Genomic DNA, 6,322 nt, shown 5'->3' on the forward strand with positions numbered 1-6,322 from the left:
CCATTTGGGGGTATTTTTAATTGCCAAGAACCCCAAGGTTCTCCGAGGAGCTTTGAGGATCTTAGAAGAACTCCTGTCTAACTCCCAATTTGTTTTAGTATAGGCCTACTGAAACATGAGTCATTTGTGAACTTGGCCTAGGTATCCTTCACCATCATGTGCAATCAGAACAGGCCATATTGTCTAACTGTTTTTCAAAAGGTTATTTAGGGCCTCCAGTCAACATTACTTGGGATTGCATGCACGCACATGACTGTGTGTAGACTACAATTTCTGTAATAGGCCTAATCTTGGGACGGTTTTGTTCCTTTATGGTTATGTAGTGCTTAGGGTGAACTCTTTCAATGTTTAGGAATATGTGCACCACTATGACAGTAACTTGACACACTGTTGAGTCCCCAGGAAATGTAAAAGGCTACTCTTATCTCCCTTAACCAACCAATTGGTTTGTGCTTGTTTAGGGTCATGCAAGGACACACAAATTCAAGTCAGGGAGATACAGTTGTGCACTCGAGAAAGTATTCAGACCCCTTCACTTTTTCCACATTTTGTTACGTTACAGCCAGATTGTGTTTTTCCCTCATCAATCTACACACAATACGCCATAATGACCAAGCAAAAAAGTTATTAAAAGAATACACATTTAGTAAAATTTTTAAACTGATATCACATTAAAATACGTTTTCAGAACCTTTGCTATGAGACTCGAAATTGAGCTCAGGCGCATCCTGTTTCCATTTACCATCCTTGAGATGTTTCTACATCTTGATTGAGACCACCTGTGGTAAATTCAATCGATTGGACATGATTTGGAAAGGCACACACCTGTCAATATAAGGTCCCACAGTTGACAATGCATGTCAGAGGACAAACCAAGCCAGGCCAAAGGAATTGTCCGTAGAGCTCCGAGACAGGATTGTGTCGAGGCACAGCTCTGGGGATGGGTACCAAAAAATGTCTGCAGCATTGAAGGTCCCCAAGAACACAGTGCCCTCCATCATTCTTAAATGAAAGAAGTTTGGAACCACCAAGACTCTTACTAGAGCTGGCTAACCAGCCAAACTGAGCAATCGGGGGAGAAGGGCCTTGGTCAGGGAGGTGACCATGAATCTGACAGAGCTCCAGAGTTGCTCTATGGAGATGGGACACCCTTCCAAAAGCACAACCATCTCTGCAGCACTCCACCAATCAGGCCTTTATGGTAGAGTGGCCAGACAGGTGGAGTGGCCAGACACTCCTCAGTAAAAGGCACGACTTGGTGTTTGCCAAAAGGCACCTAAAGGACTCTCAGAACATGAGAAACAAGATTCTCTGGTCTGATGAAACCAAGATTGAACTTTCTGGCCTGAAAATGCCAAGCGTCACGTCAGGAGAAAACCTGGCACCATCCCTAAGGTGAAGCATGGTGGTGGCAGCATCATGCTGTGGGGATGTTTTTCAGCGGCAGGGACTGGGAGACTAGTCAGGATTGAGGGAAAGGCGATCAGAGCAAAGTACAGAGAGATCCTATCCTTGATTAAAATCTGCTCCAGAGGACTCAGACTGGACCTCAGGGCGAAGGTTCGCCTTCCAACAGGACAACGACCCTAAGCACACAGGTAAGAAAATGGAGGAGTGGCTTCGGGACAAGTCTCTGAATGTCCTTGAGTGGCCCAGCCAGAGCCTGGACTTGAACCCGATCAAACATTTCTGGAGAGACTTGAAATTAGCTATGCAGCAACGCTCCCCATCCAACCTGACAGAGCTTGAGAGGATCTGCAGAGAAGAATGGGAGAAACTTCCCAAATACAGGTGTGTCAAGATTGTAGCGTCATACCCAAGAATACTTGAGGATGTAATTGCTGCCAAAAGTGCTTCAACAAAGTACTGAGTAAAGGGTCTGACTACTTTTTATTTATAATACAGTCGTGGCCAAAAGTTTTGAGAATGACACAAATATTAATTTCCACAAAGTTTGCTGCTTCAGTGTCTTTAGATATTTTTGTCAGATGTTACTATGGAATACTTAAGTATAATTACAAGCATTTCATAAGTGTCAAAGGCTTTTATTGACAATTACATGAAGTTGATGCAAAGAGAATATTTGCAGTGCTAACCCTTCTTATTCAAGACCTCTGAAATCTGCCCTGGCATGCTGTCAATTAACTTCTGGGCAACATCCTGACTGATGGCAGCCCATTCTTGCATAATCAATGCTTGGAGTTTGTCAGAATTTGTGGGGTTTTGTTTGTCCACCTGCCTCTTGAGGATTGACCACAAGTTCTCAATGGGATTAAGGCCTGGGGAGTTACCTGGCAATGGACCCAAAATATCGATCTTTTGTTCCCCGAGCCACTTAGTTATCACTTTTGCCTTATGGCAAGGTGCTCCATCATGCTGGAAAATGCATTGTTCATCACCAAACTGTTCCTGTGTGGCTAGGAGAAGTTGCTCTCGGCGGATGTGTTGGTACCATTCTTTATTCATGGCTGTGTTCTTAGGCAAATTGTGAGTGAGCTCACTCCTTTGGCTGAGAAGCAACCCCACACATGAATGGTCTCAGGATGCTTTACTGTTGGCATGACACATGGTAGCGCTCACCTTGTCTTCTTCGGACAAGCTTATTTCCGGATCCCCCAAACAATTGGAAAGGGGATTCATCAGAGAAAATGACTTTACCCCAGTCCTCAGCAGTCCAATCCCTGTACCTTTTGCAGAATATCAGTCTGTCCCTGATGTTTTTCCTGGAGAGAAGCGGCTTCTTTGCTGCCCTTCTTGACACCAGGCCATCCTCCAAAAGTCTTCGCTTCACTGTGCTTGCAGATGCACTCACACCTGCCTGCTGCCATTCTTGAGCAAGCTCTGTACTGGTGGTGCCCGATCCCGTAGCTGAATCAACTTTAGGAGACGGTCCTGGCACTTGCTGGACTTTCTTGGGCGCCCTGAAGCCTTCTTCACAACAATTGAACTGCTCTCCTTTAAGTTCTTGATGATCCGATAAATGGTTGATTTAGGTGCAATCTTACTGGCAGCAATTTGCCTGTAAAGCCTTTTTTTGTGCAAAGCAATGATGACGGCACGTGTTTCCTTGCAGGTAACCATGGTTGACAGAGGAAGAACAATGATTCCAAGCACCACCCTCCTTTTAAAGCTTCCAGTCTGTTATTCAAACTCAATCAGCATGACAGAGTGATCTCCAGCCTTGTCCTCGTCAACACTCACACCTGTGTTAACGAGAGAATCACTGACATGATGTCAGCTGGTCCTTTTGTGGCAGGGCTGAAATGCAGTGGAAATGTTTTTTGGGGGATTCAGTTCATTTGCATGGCAAAAAGGGACTTTGCAATTAATTGCAATTCATCTGATCATTCTTCATAACATTCTGGAGTATATGCAAATTGCCATCATACAAATTGAGGCAGCAGACTTTGTGAAAATGTATAATTGTGTCATTCTCAAACTTTGGCCACGACTGTACATTTGCAAAAACCTCTTTCCGTCTATTTTGTAACCTGTATTGCGCAGCTGTCAACATTTTTGTCCTCAAATGAAACTGGTATATTTTTCTATTTATTCCAATCCAATTCTTCTCAGAGAATTTTTATCTTTAATATTTGGCAGAGAAGCAAGTAGGCCTCCCTCTCCCACTTGCATCCTCCATTTTTGCAGTAATGCTGCAATCAGTTGGTTGTAACTTTGTATTGAGCAAACATTCCCATATTCTTGATCGCTGGATGTGACATACAGTAACTCCACCATTCCTATTCATAATATCATGAATAAATGTACTTAAACAAAAATCCCTCACCTAACCTTCATGTTGTAAAATAACTGTCATACAAGCCTAATATCTAAGTTCTATTTTATCAGTCTGACTAGAAAGATTCCTAATAATATTTTGGGTTTCTGAAGGGCATGCCTACAGGACATGCACTATATAAAGATGGGATGGTACATGGATGACCCCTCGTAGTATTGCATGCTGTAGCAGGCTATATAAACATGAAGCAGATTTAGTTTATTTAAAGTGTCTAGTTTGAGAAACAGACGCCTCACAAGTCCTCAACTGGCAGCTTCATTAAATAGTAGCTGCAAAACACCAGTCTCAACTTCAACAGTAAAGAGGCGACTCCGGTATGCTGGCCTTCTAGGCAGAGTTCCTCTGTCCAGTGTCTGTGTTCTTTTGCCCATCTTAATCTTTTCTGTTTTTGGCCAGTCTGAGCTATGGCTTTTTCTTTCCAACTCTGTCTAAAAAGGCCAGCATCCCGGAGTCGCCTCTTCACTGTTGACGTTGAGACTGGTGTTTTGCAGGTACTATTTAATGAAGCTGCCAGTTGAGAACTTGTGAGGCGTCTGTTTCTCAAACTAGACACTTTAATGTACTTGTCCTCTTGCTTAGCTGTGCACCTGGGCCTCCCACTCTTTCTATTCTGGTTAGGGCCAGTTTGAGCTGTTCTGTGAAAGGTGTAGAACACAGCGTTGTACGAGATCTTCAGTTTCTTGGCAATTTCTCGCATGGAATAGCCTTCATTTCTCAGAACAAGAACAGACTGACGAGTTTCAGAAGAAAGCCTTTGTTTCTGGCCATTTTGAGCCCGTTATCGAACCCACAAATGCTGATGCTCCAGATACTCAACTAGTCTAAAGGCCAGTTTTATTGCTTCTTTTATCAGGACAACAGTTTTCAGCTGTGCTAACATAATTGCAAAAGGGTTTTCTAATGATCAATTAGCCTTTTAAAATGATAAACTTGGATTAGCTAACACAACGTGCCATTGGAACACAGGAGTGATGGTTGCTGATAATGGGCCTCTGTACGCCTATGTAGATATTCCATTAAATATCAGCTGCTGCCAGCTACAAGTCATTTACAACATTAACAATGTCTACACTGTCTTTCTGAACAATTAGATGTTATTTTAATGGGCAAAAAAATAAAAGATTTTCTTTAAAAAACAAGGACATTTCTAAGTGACCCCAAACTTTTGAATAGACGTGTACCTCTACTGGTATACCATTAAACACTGGTGTTTTTCCAGACTGAAAGGACTTAATTGCCTCACAAAGGGGAAAGGGGGATACCTAGTCAGTTGTACAACTGAATACATTCAATTGAAATAGGTCTTCCTATTTTTTTTTTTCTTAAGACCTTGAAATAGGTCTTCCTATTTCTTCCTTTTTAACTCAACCCCTCTGAATCAGAGGGGTTGATTGGCTTTAAATTGGCTTTCCCACAGGTCTTTCAGTACATTTGTTAATTTTAGATTATTATTAGGAAAGAAATCCTTACAGTTAATATCATTCAGTGGATATAGACAATATGCTTAAAATATTATGCTTCCTCTTTCAAAATATAATTTGGTGAATCATGGATGACTGTTTCTGTAAATAATTTTGGGTAGCATTTCTATGTTGATGTTTTTTACCTGGTAATCCCGGGTTTGTACAGCAAAGGAAAGATAGTGATGACGCTTATTGACATTGTTGCAAATGATGGGGAATAACAGCGTTGCAAGCTGTGTACTCTATAGCTCGCTTCAGACACCCATGGTGAATGTGACAATGGTCAAATGTTTGATATAATTTTATATAATCACTTTGCCTTCTCTTAATTATCGCCTACTATGTTGGCATGCAATTTATTAAATTTTTTTATCAATTCTGATGGTTGTTAGAAGCAGAATTTTTTACAATATTAGCTTTATATCATCACTCCCGTCTAACAAATCTAAATCGCTTTGGCAACAGTAGGCCGCAGGTGAGTTGCGGATAATGTCACATACAACGTTTAAAAGGTCTATAATTTTTTTTATCGAACTCAAAAGTTAACATAAGCCCTAGATGCATTCAATTGTCCTACTTACAGGCATACCCAATTTAGGCTTTTTATTCTTTCTTTTTTTATATTTTTTTTTACAAATGTGATATTGCACTACAAAGGGATAACTTGGAAGTAAGATAACGTAGGTAGTTAAATAATAAAGAAAAACATGTTTATTTATTAGCCTAGTCTATAAGTATTTAAGCGGATCGTGTGAAATAGGCATCTAGTGAAATGGTTGTCAAAGACCCAGGAGATACTGTTGCATGTAGGTCTACATCATTTAAGGATTAATCATATATAAATAGCAAAACATTTGAACAACTACAAAGTAATAGCATGAGGTGCAGGAACCACTGACTTGCTGCATTTTATTTATTATCAAGACACCTGCTCATAACACTTAACGGGTTAACTCAGCTCATGAGGTGTCCTAAATATCTGCCTACTAGGTATGACTTATGACTAATGCATAGCTTTTATTTTTGCCCATAAGAGTAGGAGTAAAATCTCTATTCTCGG

Source organism: Oncorhynchus kisutch, linkage group LG8, assembly GCF_002021735.2.
Source record: "Oncorhynchus kisutch isolate 150728-3 linkage group LG8, Okis_V2, whole genome shotgun sequence".
NCBI lineage: Eukaryota > Metazoa > Chordata > Actinopteri > Salmoniformes > Salmonidae > Oncorhynchus > Oncorhynchus kisutch.